The sequence below is a fragment of the Heterocephalus glaber genome, unplaced genomic scaffold (genome assembly GCF_053883595.1).
Source record: "Heterocephalus glaber isolate CG9 unplaced genomic scaffold, H.glaber_assembly_v1.0 deba00001868, whole genome shotgun sequence".
NCBI classification, from domain to species: Eukaryota; Metazoa; Chordata; class Mammalia; order Rodentia; family Bathyergidae; genus Heterocephalus; species Heterocephalus glaber.
Window position 1 is genome coordinate 321,927 of NW_028258506.1, and position 25,859 is coordinate 347,785.

The 25,859-nt window shown below is 38.6% G+C and overlaps 4 pseudogenes across 1 annotated transcript in view; all 4 read left to right on the top strand.

Moving 5' to 3' along the window:
• The window catches only part of LOC147820493 (vomeronasal type-2 receptor 116-like), a 188,484-nt pseudogene that overhangs the window by 4,586 nt on the left and 158,039 nt on the right, over positions 1-25,859 (top strand). The window contains exon 2 of the transcript XR_015448458.1: positions 13,771-13,845. The product of XR_015448458.1 is annotated as a vomeronasal type-2 receptor 116-like (transcript). The remainder of the gene's footprint in view (positions 1-13,770; positions 13,846-25,859) is intronic.
• Positions 14,317-14,947, top strand: LOC147820494 (neuroepithelial cell-transforming gene 1 protein pseudogene; annotated as a pseudogene).
• Positions 15,130-15,846, top strand: LOC147820495 (lysocardiolipin acyltransferase 1 pseudogene; annotated as a pseudogene).
• On the top strand, positions 16,596-17,481 carry LOC147820496 (neuroepithelial cell-transforming gene 1 protein pseudogene; annotated as a pseudogene).

Here is a 25,859-nt window from a genome sequence, read left to right on the forward strand (position 1 = left end):
CGTGAGAACATTCACCGTTTGTTTTGCTGAGTCTGGGTTATTTTGCCTGACATGATCTTGAGATGCATCCACTTTGACAGTCATGAGAAAATTGTATTTTTGGCTCAATACTAGTCCACTGTGCACTATTCAGGATTTTGAGGAACACCTGTACTGATTTCTGTGGGGAACGTACTGCTTTACCTTCCCACCAGCCATGCATAAAGGTTCCTTTAACCCCAGTCTGACAAGGGTTTGTTATTTTTCTTGTAATCCTCTTTTGGTTAACCGTTCTTAACTGAAATGGAATGTCAGTGTAGTTTTGATTTGTGTTTCCCTAATCCCTAAAGATGGCGAACATTTCTTCATATATTTATTATCGGCCATTGGTATAGTTGAGAGAAGCATCTGCTCAATTCATTAGTCCTTGTATTGGGCTCTTTTATTTTTCCATATTTCTTACATGTTCTCGATATTTATCTTCCATGGGAACAGTAGCTGGAAAAGTGTTTCTTTTCCTCTGTGGCGTCTGCCTCTACTGTGTTGTTGCCTTTACTGTAAAGAGACTTTACTGTACAGAGCTGTTTGTATTTTGCATTTTTTTGTTCATTTGGTACAGGGGATCGAACTCGGGACTTGCGTTTTCGAGGCAGGCAGCTGCACCACTGAGCTAAATCACCAGCTGTACAGAGGCTTTTGCATTTGATACAAAGCCGCTTGACAATTAATTCTCCACATAGTGTTTTCTTATTTTGCATCTACATTTGTATTTGGAATTCTCCTGTAAGAAAGATGGTGTTGTGAATCCTGTCAGTGAAGTATTAGTGAAGCTGTGGATGTAGCTGAGTGACACAGTGCCTGCCTGATCACTCAGGGTTTGGCAGCCTATAGATGAGGATAAACAAGATCTTTCAAGAAATTAGAGCATGTATAGTTAAAGTATAAGCACTAAAATAAAAAAGTGGTTGGGAAAAAAGCCATGTTTAGAAACTATTTTTAAGGGTCGAACATCACGTTTGGAATTTGTTGGCTCCTAGACACCTCCACCAGTGGAAATTATCTGCAAGTCTAATATTTTGTCATAATTTTTTGTAATTAAAGCTGTAAAAATATCATAAATTTAATAATTTTAGAAAAAATGTGAGCTAAAATTTTTACTACTCTTGTTTAGGTCTTATAAATTTCATAATTTTGTCTAATGACCCGTAACAATGTTTAACCACCAGTGTATCTGGTAACTGCCAGTAGGGGCTAGCAAATGGAGCCTCTTTAATTCTAGCTACATTATTATGGCCTGGACTTTCCATGTCTTTTAGTTATACTTTTTTTTTGGTACCAGGGATGCAATTCAGGACCTTGTGCTTTCCAGACAGCCACGGTACCGAGCTAAATCTCTGTCTTCTAGTTGTACCTTTTTACTGGGTGTTTCAGACCAAGTTAAGGTGAGACCAGTGTCACATAAAATTAACCTCTTGTTATCCATCATGGTAATGAAGACTGCTCAGGCATTAGTTGGAACCATGCATAGAGCCTTTCAGCTCCTGTCAGTGTCGGGTGACAGGATGTGTCACAGCCTTCCTTGACCATGTTACTTTCATTTGAAAACGTGAGAGATTTTTCCTTCCAGGTGACATTCCTTTGGCAAACTGTACGCTGTTGATGCTTATCTTTTTGGTGTCGAACAATCTCCCTGCTCAGGAGGGTTGTGTGACTTACCAAAGTTGTAGGATCTCATAGAAAAAGTTCTCTCATGTCCTGAGTTTTTGTTTGTTACCTTCCAGGGCCAGGCCAAAATATTGGCTGTTTTCTTAGCCTAGTTCACTTTCTAGTTCTAGTCTCTAAACTTTAGTTGTTGAACACCAGAAGAGATCAATAACATTGGCATTACAATGGGAGTAGTATACTTATTATAATTCTATTTGGATAACACTTTGAACTATAAAATTAGAGGACTGCTATTTTTATCAGTCATGGTCATTTAGTAGTTGAATTCGTGTAGAAAGTTAACAGAAAAAAAAGTTTAAATCAGAGCCACATAAAATATTTTAACGTGATGAGGATGACATCATTTTTGTAACAAGCTTAAATGTCTCTCTTGATATAAAATAGCCATTGTTAAGCACACTCATCCCTCCCCAAAAACATAACAACTCTTACCTCAGTTGTTATCTGTTAATAGGATGCCATCTAAGGAAAATGTAGCAGCCTATAAGTGTACCTGTTGTTGTAGCCTTAGAGAAAGGCAGATACCTAAATCAAAAGGAGGTTATTACTATAAACAATACGTTGGAAGACCTGTACCTTCAGAAGGCATGAATACATTTAGTACATCAGAAAAATAGCAATAATAAGTATCACAATTATATGAAATTTCATGCCCTTCAATTTAGTTTGGTACCAAAAGTATCTTTTAAATAAAACCTTTTTTGTTTATGTCACAGAAAATGTAACCTTTTGAAAATGACCACTGTAAACATATCACAATGTTATGTTTAGCAGTGCTTACTGGGGCAAGTCTTTTATAAGTCTATGGGAACTGTTGGGGTCACCCTATTGGACAAAGGCTAGAAATATGCCCAGGTGGCTACTCCTTTATTTACCAAGTTGCGTCCCATTAAGTAATCTGTCCAAACCTAAGGGTCTGATAATCTTCACAACAGTGTTTTGTTTTGTTTTGTTTTTGGTATCGGGGATTGAACTTGGGTTCTTGCGCTTGTGAATCAGGCAGGCGGCAAAAGCACTGAGCTAAATCCCCGGCCCTTGACACCAATTTTCAATAACCAATAAAAAACAGATTGTAAAAATTAACACATTATTTTAACCAATACAAGTTTTTGAGTTATATATAGACAACAATATGCACTACATTTGTAAAATTAATATTGATATCATTAGGATCAGCCAGGAATCTGGGAAAAAAGGGCATGTCTTTAAAGTTAATAACCTTTCTCTTTAAGCCAATTTAAATTATAGGCAAATATCTTCTTAGTAAAAATTTCACATGGATAAAATTATTGAGGTAAAACAAAATTATTGAGCTGTGTGATTAGACAGACAGGAGACTTTCCTTTATGGAATACCGCTTTGCCTTCCCATCATGCAGAGCTGGGGCTCATTTGTCCCACAGCAAAACACCAGGGTGTTTTAAAATTCTCCCTTACCATTGCAGCCTTTCCTATGACTTGGCAATAGTGGGTGAGAGGACAGAGCAGTAAGCTGATAGTGGCATGTGAGGGGGTGGTGCTCTTAAATTGCTCTCCTCTTTGGGAGGGGCTGAAGCTGCTGGGGGCTCAGGAAAGACAGAGTCACCAAAAGAGCAGTTGGGAGAGAGTAGCGTCAGGAGGGGTTCAGGCTGCAAGGAAACACTCTTCATGAGCAAGAGTCAGCTGAAAGTTGGAAACAGCCACGATTTCACAGTCCAGTATGGTCACTGTATCTACTTCAGCCACCATAACCAGGGACGAGACATGACCAAGGCCACCACAGGTGCCATCCTAACTGAGAGCACAGCCATGTTGAGGGTGACGAGACCTGCCTCTGGTGCAGGTGGAGCCATGGGATTGACTGTGGCCCATGGAGTGGGCTAAAGTGCAGGAACTATCGCCCAAGGAGCAATTGAAGTTGTACGTGCAGGTGCCGCTGCCTCTGAAATGACTAGAATCATTTCAGGCACCATCTTAGCTAAGGGCACAGCTGTCTATTCTGAGCTAATTGGAGCAGAGTTAAAACCAAGTGAAGTAAACTGCAAGAAAAAGTTTGAGAAGAAAGAGGATAATCTCTTTAGTGGACATCACAGAGAATGATTCCTGCACGTTCCCAAATTTCCATGTCTAGTGCCCCTGCTTTGGAGAAACAGGGACATATTTGTAAATGTCTAGTACCATATAAACAATAGTACCTTCAGGTATCCTGTAGATAGCCTGCTATAATCGGGTCTGCAGCACTGTTAAGTATAGGTGCTGCTCCTCTGACCAGATCTGACACATGTTCCCCGGAGTATTTAGAACAGACAGTAATTGGAAGGTTAGCTATGGGCTGGTCTTAACTGTTACCCCGCATCTGCATCTGGAATTACTCCAAGAGAGCCAAATGTTGTCTCAAATTCCACCACTTTGTCTTGCAGGCAAAGTCACCCAGGGGTTCAATCTATACCCATATTGTATGTCAATTATAAGGGACATTATTGAAAACCCTGGCTGTAGGTCTCAATTTCTTGTGAGCCAGTCCTGTGTTCCTGAAATAGGAAAGAGGAAAATAAAGACACAGAGAGAAAGACTTGAGAGAAACCAAGTCTTGGGCTGATCCAAGCTGCTCTGGTTAGCAAAGACAGAGGATCCCAAGGAAGTGCAGCATTTATTTATTACAAGCATGGGAATGAGGGACCTGGGCAGGCCTCAGGAACCTCTGGATGACATTTTATGTCAGGCAGGGCTATAGAATGTGGGCACTAGCATGTCTTTGCTAAAGAGGACCAAAGGTTAATTTAGAGGGGAAGAATATATTTGGAGACCATTGACCAAGGCTGAGCGACCTCAGCCAATCTTTGCTGCTTCTAATGTAACACAGCCAAATTATGGAAGGGAATGAGGCAAGGAGCCTGTGCTACTTACAACTTATAGTATTCTCATACTGGGCAGAGGTGTCTGCTACAGAGCAGGGCGGCCCTAGATTGTGTGGGGAATTTTGAATCAAGTGGGGTGGTAGTTGGGTGGGCATGTGGATGGAACTCTGCTCCTGATTGGCTCTTGGTAACCAGGTTACCACAGGATGCACTCCAGTTGGCTGGTGCTGGCCTCTTGCTTTCAGTTGATAGGTGGTGGATGAAGGAGAAAGAGATCTGACCTGATCTCTGGCACTAGATTTGGCTCTCAGCATGTGTGGGATCTCTATTCACTTTGAACTGAGTGAGATCACAGTCCCGCAGTAGACTAGTCAGCTTTGGGGGCTGAGTTGGTCCAGTGGGGCTGAGTGAAGGTGCAGTGGTGCCCCATGGGGAACATCCTGAGGTGTTGTGTGGCTCCCAATGCCGGCCCCAAGGTGGGCAGGCGCAAGGGGCCAGTGAAAGCAGACTTTGAGTCTGAGATCTATGGAGCAGTGGCCAATGATGTGGTGGCAGAAGCACCTGCTCCACAGGAGACTGAGGAGTTTTTCATGGGACCCAGGGATGACCACATTGGTGACTGCGAGATGCCCCAAGGTAAGGAGTTGTAAGAGGTGGGGACACTATCTGCCCTTAGGTGACACCCTCACTTTTGGAAACCCCAGGGCCCTGGGTGGGGAGGGGGGGCTTCAGGATCATTCCTGCCAGGGCCTGGCTTTCTCGGGGCTGGGCACATGTAGTGGGAATTTGATGCTGCTGAGCCTCACTTTCCCACACTTACCCCTTCCCTGTCTCGTGAGGACCTTCTCTTTCCCTCTCTACCCTACCATCCAGTTCTTGGCCCCTTTTATTACCAAATCCTATTCTGGACTCTTCCTGTTAGTAGCTCTCTACCTTGTCCCACAGGACTTTATCGGGACTTTATAGTATATTCACTCCCTTTCCTTAAAATTCAAACACACCAGCATCAGAGCATCTGTCCCATCTCCCTATCCTCACCTTGACAGGTAAGAACTGATTCTTCCCTCCCTCACACCAGTCTAGTGGTTCAGACCCAAACACTTCCTCACACCAGTCTAGCAGTTCAGACCCAAACACTCGAGGACCTCTTATGTAAATTCAAGTAGAGTTTGTCATGGGAGTTGTTACGGTATTCTTGATGTTACCTCTGTAGAAGGTGATTTATTCTTCCAACTGTTAATTTGAGCACAGAAAGAGAGAAAAATGGGGGAGGGGAGCTTTGGAGAACTGAGATCAATGTCAGATGTGCGGAAAAGTGTTTTGTTTACACCAGTGTTTTCTTAGATTGTTCTGCTTACTTTGCATTTCGCACTTTGACAAATACATCTCCAGCCTTGCTCCTGTGACTTACCAGCCTTTATCTTCCCCGTTGTCAGTGACAAGTGAGGTTGCACATGAGACCATGCGATGGTGGTGCAAAGTTTGGAAAGAAGAACTGTGAAGGGCCGGGGATTTAGCTCAGTGGCACCGCGCCTGCCTTGCAAGTGCAAGGCCCTGAGTTTGATCACCGGTACTGAAAAATAAAAAAGAAGAAGAAATGTGAATGTAGGGTTTAATGAGGAAGGCAAAGCTTTGGGAGTTAAAGTGGCAGTCCTGCCCGCTCTGGAGTGTTTGTTGCCGTCCTGTCTCCTCTCTTCCCTCTCCTCCCAGTAGAATCTTGCTCAGCTGCTAAGAATGTTGGAGTGAAAGGAAACTGCTGGAGAGAAGAGAACAAATGTTTTAATTTTACTCTAGGATTTTGGAAAGCGTAAAAACAGTCATGGCTATCAAGTTGGTTCTTGTTGAAAATTACCTTTGTTTTTCTGTTTGAAGTGCCGCAGAGCGAATACAAGGCCTTTGCACCTATTTCTAGCCCAAGTCTTTTTTAAAAAGTGTTTTTTGAGAGAAGCTCTCTCCCCATCAGTAAGTTTTCCAGGCTGGGGTTCGACTTGGAATCCTCTTCCCTTCTCTTCCCAGAGAGCTCCTGTGAAGTGGAATGCATGGTGTCAGAACGCTGTATGAGTCCCACCCAGTCCCGGATGGCAGAGTTTATTGCGTTACTGCACAGGAAATGTCTTACAGGTCTTCATTTTTACTTTATTGGGCTCTTAGTTTGTGAGTCTAATTAAGCCTCATGATCAACTTGCCTCTGTAACTTTTCAGAATATTAAAAATCATTACAGAATGAATAAATACATGAATTATACCTTTACATGCAAAGCAGGTAGGTAGTTTAGAACACGTACACTCTGCTTTATATACTCTAGTATAAAGTCACACTCTGATTTTACGCAAAAATTAGAGGGGTAGCGTATTGCAAACGTGCTGACGAAAAAGGGGGAAAGCATAAATAGGACTTTTTATAATTCTTTTTGCTTTACAACATGGTCTCATGTGATGTGCTTCTCATTTGGCGCTTCCAAATGCAAAGTATACCTCTGTATACTCTCTCTGTATTGCAGATTAAGAAAGAAAGTTATGAAATGACTGAATCAGCTTCTGGCTAACTCCTAGCTCAGGCTGACATGGAAGTGATACATATCCCAAATTCAGTTCTTGAAAAAAACCTTTTCAGAATGTATCTCGTGTTTCATCCATAACTATGTCTGTCTCTTAGAACTTACTCCCATATTACTTAATTTCATTTAGGTTTTTGTACAACTCAGAGGCAGCGGTTGCCTCCCTGTGCCATGTGTGTACATTTATTCTAATGCATAGGAAAAAAAGTAAAGTAACAAATGGCCTAAATGTACTAGTGAGGTCAGTGGGGTTGTTCTGGGAACTTCCTTGAAGGTTCAAATGCTGTGGACAGTGGGATGTTAGGAGAAGCTGGCAAGAGGGCAGCAAGTGTAGGGGAAAGATAAGCAGCAGTAGGCCTGAGATACTGAAAAGTACTCCATAAACATAGAGCCTGTTGTTATATATTTATGACATGAGGGTTAAATATTCATTTCCAATTTCCATTTCTCTTAATTTTTTCCCATTTAGTTTATTGATACATCTTAGGCATACAATACAGTTACATTCATCATTGGGAACTTGTTCCCTTACATGATGTATCTTGGTTCTTATTTTTTCCCCATACCCCTGCCCTCCCTTCAACTATTTGTCTTTTATAACTGAATGTGTAGGGGCAGGGAGGTACTTCACTTGTAGGCTACTTCCTTAGCATGCATAGAGCATCGGTTGGATTCCCAGTACTGCAGGGAAAGTAAAATGTTACCATTCATTAAAGTGATGAGAATCCTCAGCTTCATTATTTACTTATTATTAAATTTGCATACAGACAGCACCAGACACCAAATGTACAGTATAGGTACATTGGAAGTCTGCTTTTTGTCATATTTCAGATAATGTTATATCACTTTCCCTGGAAACTGCAAAATACCCACTTAAATATAAAATATTTAGAGTGAAGAGTTGGATTTCTACATAAACTATGGTCTGCTTTGTTTTTTTCTCCCCAATCATTTCAGAATGACATTTCTTTCCTAACAACCTAGGGTAGATTTCAGATACATTCAAAAGAATTTTCTTTTACTTTGCATTTAGTAGGTTAAGTTAGACCATCATTTATTCACAGGTACATTATGACTTGGTTCAGTATCTTTAAAATTATGATCATTCAGTTCCATTAAATGTTTGTTTGTGGTGACAGAGATAAAAATATGTTGGTGACTAATGAATTGTACCTCCCTAGTATAAAATGCAGATGGTGTATTTTGTCTTGGAATTTAAGCCTATGAGATGAATCATTTCATGCTGAAGATATTTTAGTATTAAATGTTCCTATGTTAAATTGAAGTTGCTTCTGACTTTTTGATGGAAATTATCTGGATTATTTTGTTTTGTTTTGTTTATTTTGTTTTCATTTTCAGGACTGCAGATCAAACTCAGGACCTTGCACTTATGAGGCAGGCTGGGCACCACTGAGCTAAATTCACGGCTCTTGATGGACATTAGAATTCCATTGTTGGACATTTGTCATTTTTTTTTTCGTACTGGGGATCGAATTCAGGTCCTTGAGCTTGCGCAGCAGGCAGCAAAACCACTGAGCTAAATCCCCAGCCCCTCATTTGTCATTCTTAATAGCCTATCTCATATCTACATCTTAATAGCTACCACTCTTAAGACATCTGCAAATAATGCTGATCTTAGTTGACAAAGCAAGAAACATTAGAAAAAATCTTAGAATGGGTGAATGGGGAGAAAATGAACTAGTTTTGCGTACAGTGAAAGAAACGTTTATTGAGCAGCCAGTCTGTGTTTCAGATACAGGGCAGACAGTGGTTTACAACTAGCCTCCGTCCTAACCCTGATCATTATATTGTAGAAGGGGCAGGGCCACGCAGTATATGCATAGCTGAGAAAGTCAGGTAGTGAGGTGAGGGGAGAAAGTAAAATAGGGTAATGATTGGGGTGGGAGACTAGTTCTCCATAAACAGTGGAAGACGGCTGGTCTCTTTAAGCGATATCTGAACAGCATTAAATGTGGGAATGGTGTGAGAGGGACCATGCTTCCATGCAGAAAGATAGCTCTGTCTTTCTGTTTTTGTAAATGGGAACAAACTCGATTTGGGCAAAGGAAAGAAGGATACAAATTCAGCTGCAGGAGACTGAGATACCAGGAGGAGGTTGGTGGGTCAAGGCTTGTATGGTAGTGGGCTTTGACAAAGAATACTATGGGCTTTAGTTGTCACAGGAAACCATGGGAGGATTATAGGCAGGGGAATCTGTCCTTTAGAGAAAAGTCAAACTGGCTGGGAATTTCAGGTGTATGGCCTGTGGAAATAGACTTTATAGGATGACTCCTATGGGCTGCCTTAAATGCTACCTTGTTTTCTTACCTCTCCCCACCCCAGGGTATTAAAGTATTGAAACCAGTAATGTGTAGTGAAAAAGTGGTAGTAACTTACAACCTGGAAACATGAAAGTCTAAGAAGCTGAGTAAAGTTTTCCTAAGGAATACATAAATGAAACGTGGTTTAATACAACCTATGAAATGCCACATCTCCGTCACAGTTGCTAAACATAGACTGAGTGTTAAACAACAGGGCAAGATTGAGAAAGGATGGAGAGGCAGATCCAGAGTGCGGCTCATCAGAGGATATAACAGAGAAGTCAGGCAGGAGGGAGCACTGAACTGCAGCGCCCAGGGGCTCTGCTTCATACTGTGCGCCCTCTGATGAGGCCAGCAGCTCCAGGCAGTGGAAAGTGTGGACTCAGACAAAAGCAGCAGTTTGTTTGGTAATTTTGAGTCTAGAGTGGTTCTATTGTGGGCCATAAAACTAATATAATGTGTAGCACAGTGATGATAGAGTAGGTTGGTAAATGCGGCAGCCCTCAAATAAACAGGTGCACAGCAGTTGACCCAGAAACTGTGGACATCGTCTGTGTAAATGGGATCTATTCAAATCAGTGTGTTTTCCTCCAATGTTATTTTTCCAGATAGTTTTTGATCACTGCCTTCTATTAATAGTTTTGATGAGAAAAATTATATTTGACAGTTTGCATTTGCATAATGTAGTTCTTTTAGCTTTTAGTACTGCATGCATTTTATTCCAATTCGCATATCTTTCTTCATATTTTTAATTACAATTGAGATGGATGTTTCAACTGATAGTATCTTAGAAGTAAAAGCATTATTAGATATCAGTGATGTTTTATAGATTTATTTCTGACAGATATTTGCATGAAGACTAGATTTAAATTTTTTAATTGTATTTTTCCAGTATCGGCCCATTATGCTGTCAAATTAAGATTCATTTAAAATTCATGACACAAAATTGGTGAATTTTCCAGTGGAGTTTTAAATCACAATCCCTAATCATAGTTTGAAATATTTGTATAGGTTTCTACAGGGTTTTCAGAGATTTATACAACTTTCACGATAATCATAGTTTTTACAATTACATCTTAAACATCATGATATCTGTTTAAAATTGTGACAGAGAGAGCACAAGCACATGTGCACGTGTGCGTGCATATTTATGGGCACTAATGCCTTGCCATAATACAATGTTTATGAGTTTACTGTCTAATAACACAAATGTCCATTATATAAAATAGCAATATATGGTGTTTAGCAGTAGCAGAAAATGCAAGTTATATAAAACAGTGTGGTGGGATACAGACAAAACTAGTCCTTTCTGAAAATTGTGTAAATGACAATCTTCAGGCAATAGTGGATACAGCACCTACTGTACTTACACATGGTATGAAACTCGTCAATGTGAAAATTCCACTATTAAGTATGGGAGTGTGGTCTATCTGTAATCAGGTATTGCAGATTACAGGCAAAGTAACGTTCCTCATGCACATCAGCAGGATTTTAAAACTCAAAGGTAAGGTAGGAGGTAAAACTGTATCATTGGTAGCATTGTACCCTAAAGTGCTCTTCTTTCCATTCAAAGTCATGTTAGCCCTATATGTTCAACCAGGACATAATCCCTTTTTGTCTCGTCACTGCACCTTTTAAATCTTTCCTAAGCAGATAAAAGGAATAATTTTAATAAACTTTGTATATGAATGCTTTCTTCATAGTATAACAGAATTTTACAAGTGCCTAAGTCCTCAACCAATAGAGGATTGGCTACATAAAATATAAGAATAACGTTTGCTGCATCGTTACATGTATTACAAAAAAAATCCAAACCAGTAGATATGATTGAAAGGGCTGAGCATTTTTCTCTAAGAAAAGAACAGTTACATTGTATATTGTTGTTTTCTTTGCTTTTTTTTTGTTTGGTACCGGGGATTGAACTCGGGTCCTTGTGCTTGCGAGGCAGGTGGCAGAACCACTGTGCTAAATCCCCAGCCCTTCTTTTCTTTTTTGATTGTATTGAGGATCAAACCCAGGACTTTGTGTTTCCTATGTAATTTTTTTTTACACCTCAGCCCAAGAGCTATTTTTAAAACATGCAAAATCAAAGCAACTAAAAGGAATGGTGGTGGGAATATCGATAATTTTTTAACAAAGTGTGATTTTGGCATTTGAAAATTTCAGTTCATGACATTTGTTAAAGGAGCCATTGACTTTTGCATGTCCCCACCTCAAGTGTGATCATTACCTCTGATTTACCAGGTCTCTTAACAATTACAAGTTACAGAAAACCTATCTCAAGGTAGACTTTTTTAACCCTGGAGTTCATGAAGGTGGGTGACAAACAACTTGATGCAGGAATTTAATCTTCTCAAAACCCATCTCAGTTCTCCTCCCCGTTGTTCATCTCCCCTGCAAAGTCTTTCCTCCTGTGATGGCAGTGGCCACCACCAGCACCTGCTGACTACCTGCTTAATGGTCCTAGAGTCTTTCTCCTCTGGTTGTTGGGAGGTCTCGAGAGCAGTGATTGACTGACCAACCTTGGGTCACGCACCCATCCTAAAGCCCTGGAGAGGCTGCTAGCCTGTCCCTTGGGCTGCTTTCTCTTATTTTCTGCATACATGTTGTCATTTTTCATCCAAGCCTTGTGGAAATTTGTCTTTAAATACCATAGCGCCACATGTTGGTGTGGAAGTGTGTGTGTGCGCATGTGTGTGTGCGTGCGTGTGTGTGTGTGTGTGTTTTAAGCTGGTTCCTCTTACTGCCTATATCAAACTAAGTTTTTGATACTTAGTTTTTCTGTTCTTCTCTTGAAAATATATTACTATGAAGGTCCTGATCCCTAATATGTCTCTCTATAAACTACTTTTAATAGTTTAATAATTCTGAAAATTATATTTTGAAATTCAGATAGTTATATGTTCAGGTTTTTTGTAGGAAGTGGTCTTAGATTCCTTCACAGGCTTCAGATTACAGATGACCAGGAAAGTGCCTACCTGTCACATAGTACACAACATGATCTTAGTTTTCCTCAGAACTAAGATTTTCTCATCTTCTAAAAGACATCCCCAAAACCATAAATTTTTGGAGGTCTTTTACATAAGAATAGTTTCAATGAATGTGAGGAAGGAATTAAACATAAAGAACAAAATATGGGTTTCAGTAAATATCTCATGGTCCAGCTGTAAAATTAAAGTGGATGATTCAAATTCTGTTAAACCTGGAAGTCCTATACTATGTGTATGCAGGAGTCTCACCATATTACCAGGAGAAGGCAAAAGAAAAGGTTTCTAATTAGACAAATTTCTAAAATGCTTAAACCGTAGTCAGTAGTAGACTGATTATTTATATATATGTGTGTGTGTGTGTGTCCATTTTGATTTTGTAAGAGCCAGTGATATGTGGTACAGTATATTTTGATTTAACCACTGAATTCCCTTTTTAAAAATTAGAATAATTTTTAATATGTGTGAAAGAAATATTGCTTAACTCCTATTCTGTCTGAATCTCAGAACTGTACCTTTCAAGATTGGTTAAGCAGCTTGAGATTACCGAGGAGGGTCTTAGCCCCAACCCTGTGACTTTTGTTATCCCATCTAACAGCAAAGTACATATTACAAAAGCTTAAGAATCTGCTTTATAGTCTTTACTAAACAGAAGGTTGTCCCAGTTTAGTGCCAAAGTGAACTTCTGGGCAGAAGAGACAATGAAAATGTATGTAGCCTTGGAAATTGAGATGTTTTTAAAAACTGTTTCTATCCGGGAAGTGTTTTTAGATTAAGGCATTGGATTTGTAAGGAGTCTTAAATCTGCCATGGTGAATAGCCATCGAACAGCACAGCTATCAAAATGCATTCACTTGATGCATGCATCTAGAATTAAGCATGCCATTGGTTGTCTAAAGAATGTTTGGTATTTTAAAATAGTTGTTACATGGAACTGGTATCTCACAGTGTATCCATGATGCCAGGGCAGTGCTTGCTACTGGAAACTGTTCCTGTACTGTGCTGGCAGTATCAGCACAGAAGGGGGTGCTTGTATTTCTGTTGGATAAGTAGGGCAGGGGAGGGTGCATATTCATCTCCCAAGTGCATTGGATTCATCTCTAAGCTGCATTAGATTATTTAGGTACAAGTTTAGAAAACTAAGTCTAAGGCATAGCCTATTTTACTCCATAGGTATGAAGAGATTCTACAATGTACAGTTCGCCAGTAGGATTCTTATACTGTTGCCTTTATTTCTTTCCTACTCATAACTAAAAACATTCTCCTATGCTGTTCTACGTGGTTAAAGTTATTTTGTAGCAATTTTTAAACCATCTACTTTTTTACAGAATTAAATCATTGTATCCTTCTCTTTTCCACTCTAGGTATAGCTTTGGAATCATGCCCTTGTGACCATCCAAGGGCAAGCACCATTTTCCTGAACACATGTCAAGCATACGGTAAGACACTGCTTTTGCTCTTGTAGGATAAGGATGAAAACAGCTGCTATTGTATGTCACATATTATAGACAATATTTAGAAGAAATCATACATTGGTTTCTATTTTTCCACTTTCCATATAATATTCACATCACTGTTACCGTGTGATTATACATTTTCTTTTTATTGTCACAGTATAATTGAGAGCATGCAGACTTTCGTTTACATATTTTGCCACCTCTGTATCAGTATAGTAGACCACATGATGAAGAAGTAGTCATGGGGCCATTTTCAAATCCCCAGATGATGGTGGCAGCAGATCCCTGTTAGCAGGCACTTGCTGCCTCGCTGGAGCCAGCTCAGCCACCACTCCACCTCCTTTCCTAAGACATAGAGCCAGAATTGGTGGCACCAAAGCAGCCATGGCCTCAGAGACAAAGCAGCTGAACCTCTGGGCTCAGCAAGGACTGCACCTTGGGTCCTTCAGCTAACACCCCCAGGCTGGAACCACCAGATGGCAGAAAAGAAAGCGAAGAGAGAAAGATGATGATGATGTGAGCCTTAGCAGTCTTGATCTGAAGGAACCAAACAATGAAAGAGTTCGACCTCTAGCTCCGGTCACAGTTTTGGCAAACGTAATCTCTGCTGTAAGAAATGGAGCAGTGAGATGTTTTGCTCAAACAATACAGTCATTTACCCTTTGTGCTGACCACAGATCCCCAGCCTCTGCCCCAAAGTCATCTAGCAGATCAACAGTCCCAACACCTGCCAAAAGAAGAAACAGTATGCCATGGTCAGAGATGTTAGACATCAGCATGAAAGAGGCTTTAACCACCAGAGAAATCAAATGTCAGGAGGCAATTTATGAAATGTCCCGAGGTGAACAGGATTTAATTGAAGATCTCAAGCTTGCATGAAAGGCCTACCATGACCCCATGTTAAAGTTGTCTGTCATGCCAGAAGATGAACTCATGCACGTTTGGTGATTTGGATGCTTAGATACCTCTGCATGAAGATTTGTTGGTGAGAATAGGAGAAGCAAAGGATTGGATGAGAGCCAGTGAGGGCAAGGGTTCTAGCTGCCTCATGGGCTTCTCCTCCTGGGGTCAGAGGTGGGCCTAGGAAAGGAAAGGCTCTGAAAGACTTGAGTTGGGACTTCCGTGAATCTGGCAGTGAGCAGATGAGATGATATATGTGTTCCATGGGAAAATAAACTGGTGCTTTTGAACCCATGAGGAAGTAGCAAGGCAGTTTCTGGCTACAGAACATACGTTGTAAAAGGAGGACTATAAAAGCTTGGAATCATGGTGTCATGGAAGGGGATTTACTTTATATTCATTCTTTTTTGTGGAAGCTTTTATGGCAGCATTTTCATGCTGGGTCCGTCCTTACCTTTGAGGTTTGTAAACCCATCTTGGTATCACTGCATCAACAACCACCTTGTTGCCACTTGGCTCATGCTACCTGTGGCATTGTTGGAGATCACATTTGGTGTAAAAGTGATTATAGCAGGTGATGCATTTTTACCTGGAGAAGAAAGTGTCATTATCATGAACCACCGGACAAGAATGGATTGGATGTTTCTGTGGAATTGTCTGATGAGATAGAGCTGCCTCAGATTGGAGAAAATATGCCTCAAAGCCAGTCTCAGAAGTGTTCCTGGATTTGGGTGTGCCACGCAGGCTGCTGGTTATATCTTCATTCACAGGAAGTGGAAGGATGATGAGAACCATTTTGAAGACATGATTGATTATTTTTGTGATATCGCTGAACCACTTCAATTCCTCATATTCCCAGAAGGGACTGATCTCACAGAAAATAGCAAGGCTCGAAGTAATGATTTTGCTGAAAAGAATGGACTTCAAAAATATAAGTATGTCATACATCCAAGAACTACAGGCTTTACTTTTGTGGTAGACCATTTAAGAGAAGTGGCTGATAGAAGAAATGATCTTATAGGAAGTTTTGCCAAGGGCCAGGATTTAGCTCAGTGGTTTCACCACCTGCTACACAAGCGCTAGGACCCAAGTTCGATCCCTGGTACCAAAAAAAATAGAAGTTTTGCTCAAGCACCTGGTGTAATCAGTCCCTGAAGGTACAAAGGTTAGTGAAGCATAGCCCGGCTTCAGCTAATAGCATAGAGCTCACAGGCTGCTATGGGAGACAGACATGCAAACAGTTAAATAATGCACTATACTATTTCAGCTTTCTTTGCCTTGCATAGCCAACCAATCCAAAGCTGAATACTTGTATAGCTTGAAAATCAGACATGGCTGCTGCTCCTCTGAGAAGGTATCCTGCCTCACTCTCTCTGCCATAGAGTTATCCATTGCTTCCTTTGAATGCCCCTGTATCTTATGTAGTGTTACGTAATTGTCCTTATCACACAGTATAGTAATTTGTTTACATGCCACTCTCTGCCACCAGACTGTTAATGACAGTTTTTATCTTTGGTCATCTAAGCTCCTGCCACAGAGCTTAGCACCCACTAAATGCATCATAAATATAGATGAATGGATGCTGTCTCCTCTTGTTCCGTTCCCTCTGCAGTCCCTCTCCCGCATTCCAGCATGCAACCTTAGACAGGGAGCATAAAAGAAATGAGGCAAAACTCAGGTGTAGAAAGGAATATTAAAAAATATTCATTGATTGATAAGACACAATTCTTTCTCTTTCCTATCTGAATAGTTATACTAATGTATTATAAAGCCCTGTTAACTTAAATTTCTCACTTCAATATGAATTATATTGTTTGGAGAATTGGACTGAAATGTGTAATTATTTCATTTATGAAGAAAGGGGTTCCTAAACATAGAAACTGAATAAAATTTGGACAATTGTTAAAAAAAAAAAAGAATACAAGTAACTAAGCCTGATTGAATAGTTGAGCATATTGGTCACATCTTTGTGAACTGGTTACCAGGCTTGAAGTCCTACAAAGACTACTGTAGTAGCCAGCTGGAAGGCAAAGCTCTTCTTGATCAAAAGAAACCGGATCCATGAGTCCAAGACTTCCTCCAGCAATGTCTTGAGTCTCCCTTCAGTCTAAAACTAGATCTTTGAAGCCTCTTAGATATCCCTTGAAGTTGCCTAGTCAAATATCCTTTACTAGAAATTCTTAGAAATTCTAGAAAGAAATTCTTAGACACCCTGATGTTCAGCTTCTGGAGGAAGCAGTATTGATTAATACAAGGAGTTCTCTGTGATACCAACCTGAAGAAAGGAGAATCTGAGTGCCAGTATTGCACTGACAAGCTGGAGTATCTGGATGAGAAGCAGAAGAACCCTAGAATTGAAGCAAGTGAAGTACTGCTGTGCCATGGGGAGCTGAAGAACAAAAATGGGACACAAACTACATTTTCCTTTACATTTTCAAGATGTCTTGGTTTTGACTCAGCCTGTTACATGGAATGAGCATCATTCTTACCAGGTTTACCAGCAGCCAATTCCAGTCCAGGAGCTGGTGCTAGAGGACCTGCAGGATGGGGATGTGCAAGTTGGAGGGTCCTTTTGAGGGGCTTTTGACAACTCAGACAAAGCTAAAAATATCTTTAGAGTCCGCTTCCAGGATTCCTGTCCTGGCCAGTCTCACATGCTACAAGCCAGTGATATGTTCCATAAGCAGCAGTGGTTCAACTGTATCTGAACCACCATTGCCCCTTTCCAGCAGGCCACCAGTCCACCAGAGCTTCAGGGTTTGCCAGAGCTCCACGAAGAGGGTGAAGAGAACAACCCTTCTGCTGGGAACCTCCAAGCCCAGAGAAGGCCATCAACGGTTTCCAGTGTTATACAGGTAGAAGGTGACGAAAATGCTTCTGAATTCGGTTTTGGAATACAAGTAGCAGAAGATTCCAAGTGTATAAAGGGACATTGAATACAATCTGGCATCCAAAGAGCAAAGGAGAAAGTGCAGTTAAGTGGCAGACAAAAAGAGACTTTGGTGGAAAGGAAGCTCTGTGGATTAACTGGCAGGGAGACTATTTATATATGTGTATAGTTCTGTTTTTCTTGGTAATGAGACTATCATAGGGTTATTTTGTACCAGTTGTAACATTTTCATAGTTTGAGGTTCTTTTTCCTTTTTAACTTTTATTTCATTTTTTAATGGCAGCTAAAGATATTCAGATTACAATTAAATTGCAGAATTTTTTCAAAGATATTATCTTGGATTATTTAGAACATTATTTAGAACAAGCCTGATATTTTTAATCTGATGAAATATTTATGAACTTAACAGGTTTTCCTGTTTCTGGACTCATCATGACTTTCCAGTACCAATCAAATGTGATATTTATAATATCTGCTAAAAGTCAGAATTTTTCAAATACTGGAATTTTACCAGCATTCTCTGTTAAGCCTTGCATGCCAAATTTAAAATTTTTATATTGGCACCTAAAATTTGCATGAAATACATGTTTGAAGTACTTCAGAATTTACAGTGAAATGTAGCTTCTTTGGAAAACCATAAAAGTTAGTTTTCCATTAACTGAAATACTGTATATTATGTTAGGCTTTTATTTTCACTGCACATTCCTCATTTTTCTTTCATTTATCTTGCCAATTATTTAATTTTTTTTATTGTAAAGTAGTTTTTAGTATTTGCTTTTAGTTTTTTACTTTGGAGCCTTTTCAAATTGGCATGTGTTTAAAAAATATTTCTCTTCCTGATTAAAATGTGTGTATGTATATGTGTGTATACATATATATATGTATTTGTGGATTTTAAAATCATACTAACTTTGCCAAGTAAAACCAAGACATACTGTTTTTGAGCCAATTAAGAAAATTGTAGTTTTTAAAGTGTAGCATTTCAGGGTAATGAAGACACATGAAATAACTCAGTATATTTTAGACTACTGAAAGAAAATCACTTGAAGGATTTTATTGAAAGTTTTAATGTCTGAAAAGCAAGAGGGAAGGTACTTGACTGATAATAAGTAAAAGAAAAAAAAAAGAGGAAGAAAGAAAGTCCTTTGGTCTTCAAGTAAACAACACTGGTTATGCCAGAGTTTGAAAGGAGATAGGAAAAGCTCAACTTGAGGGTTTGTGGTAAGTTGTAGAAGGCTCGAGGGGATATGAACTTTTATTTGCTTTGGTTTATAATATGTGCAAATAATGCATTTGAAAAGAAACAAATGTGTTCAGAGTTGGACAGCATTAAATCAGTTTTGGTGGATTTATTCATAAGATGGATAAAAGACTGGTGATTATAGTATTTAAAAGGGGGAAGGAGAACTGAAGCCCTTTGTCATCACAAGTTTGTATAATGATGATCAACTCAGTGTTGACTATTATGTGAAATATATTTGCCAATGGAAATGAAAATTTGAAAATACTATAAGTACATCATTCAAATGATTTCTCTGTATAAATGAATTATACAATTTAAAAAATCACTCACAATCACCCCAGAAAAAAGTAGTCATGGATTTGTACTTATTCTTCTATACTATTTTGTGCCTTTCCTTAAGTTCTACAGAACATATTTTAAAGATAAATGATAGAAATTATGATACAATTAGACTATCATGTCAACAAACTTTTAAAATCATATATACATATGCACTTATACACACATATATATTATATATGTATGTGTGTGTATATGTATATATATATATAGAGAGAGAGAGAGAGAGAGAGAATTGAATCATCACTTTAACCTCATTCCCTACAGCCATGTAAGCAAGTGAGTCTCACAATGAGATCAATGATTTATGGTATTCTCAGAAATTTTAAACTAGTCTGAACATTTTCATCCTAATATGAAAATCTGTGCAAACATACTCCTCTGATATTTTCTAGAACTTTAGCCAGTGTGTACTACTAGCATAAATTTCTTATGTCCTGCTTCCTTGGGGATGAGAATCAGCCCAGTAGGAAGTTTCTGCAACCATACTCCTTTTTCTTGATGTTTGGTAAAATACTTTTTGTTGGTGAAAATAAACAAATGATACATGGCCAAATTTTTTAATGGATTACATCAGTAAGAATTTAAGGAAAGAAGGCTCTATAATTCTTGAAGAAATGCAGCACAATGGAAAATGGGAGGTTCTTCCCTACATTTCCATTTGTGTACAATTTTTGTTTCTTGAGTTGGCCTTTTCTGGTTAGCATTGGTATGCTTCTCCATTTCTTCAAGAGCTGTTGCATGTGGAGCATAGGATGTGATACAAGCTGTCCTGTGCTTTCTTTGGGGGAAAGAAACATGCCTGCATTGGTGTCTGTCGTTACAGGAGAAGGCACTGTGGGAAACTGTGGCCCATGCTGTTCTTGGAGAATTCACTTTTCAGCCTTTGTTAGATCAAAATGAGTGTTTGTGCAGTTCATATTACGATCAGTTAGATTGGCACACTCATTTTAAGCTCCAAATTTGAGGCAGGTTGATTTCCAATTGTCCAAAGACACACTAAATTTTAGTTGAATATTTTCAGCACAGTCTTCATAGATTGCCAGTAGGTGGTTCAGGATGCTGCCAGGAATTTCAGTGCTGAAAGAGCTCAGTGCCTAGCCCAAAGCTGGTTCTTAGAGCTGTGTGCTGTTACATGGTGGTAAGTAAGCTGTGCTGTAATGTGGAATTAGAAAATACTTTTTATTTACTCAGGAAAGTCAGTTTAGTGGCACAGATTTACAATAAGTTAACTTGTCTTATTAGCTAAATTTCTCACCTGGTCCAGTTTGTTTTATACTTTTCTTTTGTATAAAGAGAGTTTCTCATCTGTTAGGCAAAAAAAAGAAGATGGTATGACTTAATTTTTTTGCCTTTTACTTAAATTCATCTTGGCAGATGATTTATTTTTAAAAATAGAATTTTACTTCCTTTTTTGTATTGGTAATCCATCAGATAATTAGTAGCCCCCTTTACTGTTCCTGTTCTATGGCACTTGTATCATGATTGATCAGTTCTCTTTTTTTAAATTTCTTAGTGAATGCTCAGGGGATATGCAACAACTTCATCGATGTAAGTAAATAGTTGGAAAGATAAGAACCCAAGAGTTTGAGCCAAAGCATTTCTGCCATGATTTCTAAACAATATAATGAGGACTCCATACTATTGCCATGGACTTCTTTTTCTGCAGTTTGTAAATCTCTTGTATTTTCCTACAGTGTATTCAGTTTACTCAGGAAAGTCTTTGACTTAGTAATGTCCGTATTTTTAAGGGTTTGTGGTATTTAAGTTCCATTACAATAATGTAGGTATAGTGTAAACATCTACCCGAAATTTTTTGCCTTAAGTTTTCTAGCCTTTTTAAAAATCAAGGTAAACTAATACATCAATATTAAGGACTATGGTATCTGTTGTTTCTGTGTCATAACAGGCCAATGTTTAGCTTCCTCTTTCCTCCATGACCTTTTCCCACCACCCCCATTTTCTGGACATGTATCACATTTTAAAATTGAAATCACCTATTGGTATTTTCATTATGACTGTTGTTCACTGCTGAGTCATGTAATAGTCCCAATATGCTGCCTGTTTGTATACCTTCCTTCTTTTAAGTATTTCTGAACTCTTGAGTAGCTCTGCACTTGTCTTGGCTGATAAGCAACATTCCTTCACAAAGCCAAGTGAGCACAGCAGGTAACCCCAGCTAGTCTTCCTGTTTTCACATTCTTCTTTTCTGTGTGTGGAATTAATTTCCTATCTTCACTAGGACTGTTTTCTCACAGCTGTTTACCCCTGCAATCTTGTAACATTTGCCGCATGCTGATCAAGACAGTCTCTAGGTCCTACAACACACATCTGTTTCATTTTGCTCCTGAAAGCAGCCCTCCTTGGTGTCTGTCACCCTATGTGAGCAAGGCTGGTGTTTCCTTAGGCCTGCTGCCTGGCTCTTTCTCTGGGATGTCTCCTGGAAGACTAGAGGTCCCACTTGATCCAGCTATTCCTTTGCTGGGTATCTTTCCAAAAAATTAAAAGAATCATAGCACAGTGATATATGTGCACCCATGTTCATAGCGGCACAGTTAATAATAGCTAAAACGTGGAAACAGCCCTATTGCCCATCAAATTGAGACTGGATAAAGAAAATGTATGTTTTTTTAATAAATTAGGGTACTACTAGTCATAAAGAATGAGAACGAGAGACATTTATAGCTAAATGGATGTACATTGATGTCATACTCTTGTGCATTAAATAGGACACACACATGTAAATACCAAATAGTTTCTCTGGTAAATATGAAAGTGTAAATAAGGATCAAAATGTATAATGGATGATGTGAAATGTGAAGAAAAGTTCCAAATGGGAAGGGGAAGTGTGTGTGTGTGTGTGGGGGGGTGCTGTAGGGGAAAGGAAAGAAAGGAAAAGAATAAATACAAGAAAATGAAAAAAAGGAAATGAAGACTTTGTAAAAAGGCGCGGGTGGAGGGATTGACGGGAGGGCAGGGGAATGGGGAAAAAATAAGAACCAAGATATATCATGTAAAGGTACGAATTCTAAATGATGACTCTCATCATATTGTATACCTAAAATATACCAATAAAATTAATGAAGAAAAAATAATTTTTGTAGGAATTTCTTATGTGGATTCTTCTCTCCGTATGTACTGACTACCTAATCACATGAATTCCACTTAAGTGCATTCTGGGAATTTTTCATGAGAATTTGCAGGCTTTTTCTTTAGTCATTTTCTTTCTTCTATACTGCTTCATGAAGGTAAAGGAAGTATATATGAGTTGTGTAGCTAAACTGCACCCCATTTTGCTTTATTTCTCGACTAGTTAAAAATGAGTGATATGAGCTATAGTATACTGTTGCTGCATGTAATATTTTCTTCATTGTACTCTTCTGTCTTTTTGTTGTTCATTTTATCAGATATTGAAGTTGGTGAGGGAGAGAATTATGGCTTCTAAATTTATGTTACCTGTCGCGTTCGCCTTTGACCAGCAATGACGACGCAACACCAACGCTCTTCTTCTAGCAGTTTATTCAGGAAAACTTAACATTCTTTTTCTTCTACCCCTGGGGAGCACCCGTCCCTAGAATAAGTACCCCTGAACCAACCAATCACGGATAGTCATGTGGCGAATGCGGATAGGTACACGTAAGAGGGGGCAGAGCATCAGACACATCACAGCCAAATAAGGAGTTGTTTATCATAAAGAGCTCTCGCCGTCGGGATGGCGGAAGGCGGAAACCAGCGCCATCTTTAAGGCGCGGCACACGCAGCTCTCCACAGTTACCTATAATTTCATGCCGTGGACTATCATCTCTTTTTATTTGAGATTTTCTCCTCTTAATTAACGGCTACTGTCTCATTTAATAGATTTTAATATCCAAATTTAATTATGTCATCCCTCCACTTAAAATTCCCAATAACCTAGATATAACATCAAAATCAGATAATGAATTAAAAAAGAGAAAAATTGCATTTTAATAAAATTAAAAACACTTGTACATCAGAGTGCATTTTCAGGAAAGAACAAAGGCGATCCCCAGAAGAGGAGAAAATAACTCCAACTTTAAATCTGTTAAAACAAAAAATCTGATAAAACATTAATATCCAAAATATATTCAGGACACCTACAACTCAAAAATGATGTTTAAATATTAAACATTCCAAAAGATCTTGTGTAAACATTTCTCCAAAGAAAATACAAATATGGCCATGAAATGTTGAAAGATGTTTATTATCACCAGTTATGAAAAGAACTATAAATCAGAACCAGAATGAGGATATATTTCATTCCTATTAGGGAAGCTGTTTTAAAAAGAATAAAGTAACAATGGTTGGTGAGTGTGGAGACATGGCATCCCAAGTGAATTGGCATGTACTGCTGGTGAGGGCATGAAATGGTGCTGCTGATGTGCCAGACAATATGGTGGTTTCTTTGGAAGTGAAACATAAAAATGCCATATGATTCAACAGTTCCACTGGTGATCTGTCTCCAAAATAGCTGAAAACAAGGACTCAACATTTATCACAAAATTCAAAGCAGCATTACTCACAGCAGGTAAAAGGTGGAAATAACCTAATTCCTATTAAAAACTGGTTGAACAATTAAGATATGATCTAAGTCTGCAATGGAATATTATACAGCCTAGAAAAGAAGCAAATTCTGATTTATGCTACAACATGGATAAATCTGGAAAACATTGTGCTACATAAGAAAAGCCAGATACAAAAGATACATATGGTGTGATTATGCTCATGTGAGGTACCTAATATAGACAAATTAATACAGATAGAGATTTCCGGGTGCTGCAGATGATGTAAGTGAGTGGGATTGTTTCATGAGTGCAGAGTTTCATTAGTCATTGTGTTCAGTAAATGGAGAGTAGTGATGGTTGTAGAACATTGTGAATATCATGAATAACACTGAATTGTGGGTCTAAAATGATTAAAATGAAAAACTTCTGCTTCATATATCACATCTTAAAAATACAAGAACACTTCCATTGTATATTTAAAATATAGTCCCTTTATGACATGATCCCATCCTACCTCCTTCATTAGTGCTGCTTCCTCTCACCTTTTATCCCAGCAATAGCTCAGATCACACTGACTCTCCAAGAATGTTATGCTGCTTCTATCTTCTGTTTATTACCTCTAAAAGAAGTTTTTGTTCTTTTGAAGAGTCTACTCCACATTTTTTAACTAAGTTCACCAAGTTATTAATCTTAGCAGTTTTCCAACATTCTGTAGCATACAACTACTATTTATTGATCCCTACACAGACCACTATCATTGGTAAAGGTTTCTTTTCCTGCAACAAACATATTGATAGCATTGATATTGTAGATTCACAGCCATAATTGAGTGACACTTAGTGAAAGGATGCTAATTAAGCACCATCATTAAAATTTGTAACTTAAAGACAATTTCATTATCTTCCTCTATTCCTAGACTAAGCACATTAAACCAACTGATAGTTATATTCCTGGATACCAAGGGAGGTCAACTTGGAAATGAAAATTTGATTTGCACTGACAAACAGCAAAAATATTCACACGTAGATTGATGAAAGCTAGAGAGAAAGAAGGAAAATTTGGGAAGATCCATGCTCGAGAGCATCCAATAATAAGCATTTCTTACTGGTTGGTTCTTTGAGCTAATAAATGAGTCATATACATAGCCTTCTTAGATTTTAAGTTTGTATCACTTGCAATTGGAATGATTAGCTTTGATTGCATCTCTGATTATTTACATATGTCCTTCCAATATTACTTTCTCAAATTATTATTCTGTTTGACACTGCCAGGCTGCAAGATCATAGAGTATTTCCCTGCTTTTTTCATCTTGCTTCCCCAGAACTGCACATTAAATTGCATTTCAAAATTAATTGGTTTCATATTTTTAGAATTGTGTTTATTTCTAATTATGAAAGCTACCTCAGATGGTGGATGGTTGGGGAAAGGGGTGTGAAAATAATTAAGATGTGTCATGTACATGTACCAACTAACCACAATGAATGTAATCATATATTGTAAATGTGAATTAAAAATAAAACTGGAGGAGGAAGATTTAGAGAAGGAGGGGGGAGAAGCAAAAGGAGGAGAAGAGAAATAAGAAAAGCTATCTGAGTTCAGGCTGCTTAGATCAGCTTAAGAAATACGTGTTTACCATGGACCTCTTATGCTAAACAGAATAAACATGATTGATCCTTAATCAATTCTGAAGTCCATAAAATCAGACAGAACTAATTTCAGAATTTCAGTGCAAAGTAAAAATGGTGAGATGAGGTGTTGTGAGAAGAGAGGCACTGAACAATGGGAGATGCATTCACAGAAATAACTGAAAGGCTACAGAACCAAACACTGAAACATATGAGAGAAAAATAAGACTACCCACAGTCCCACTTCCTGCCGTACTGAGACAGCTGAACATTAAACCTAGTCTACCATACATATAAGATAACTTTCTACACACACACAGACACACACACACATACACGCTATGTATATCATGACATGTAGCTTTTGGTATTTTAAAACAATTTTTACCAAAATGATTAAATATTATCTTGTTATGAATAAAAATGGGTATTTATCATATTTTACTTAATTATCCTACTATTGTTAACATTACCAT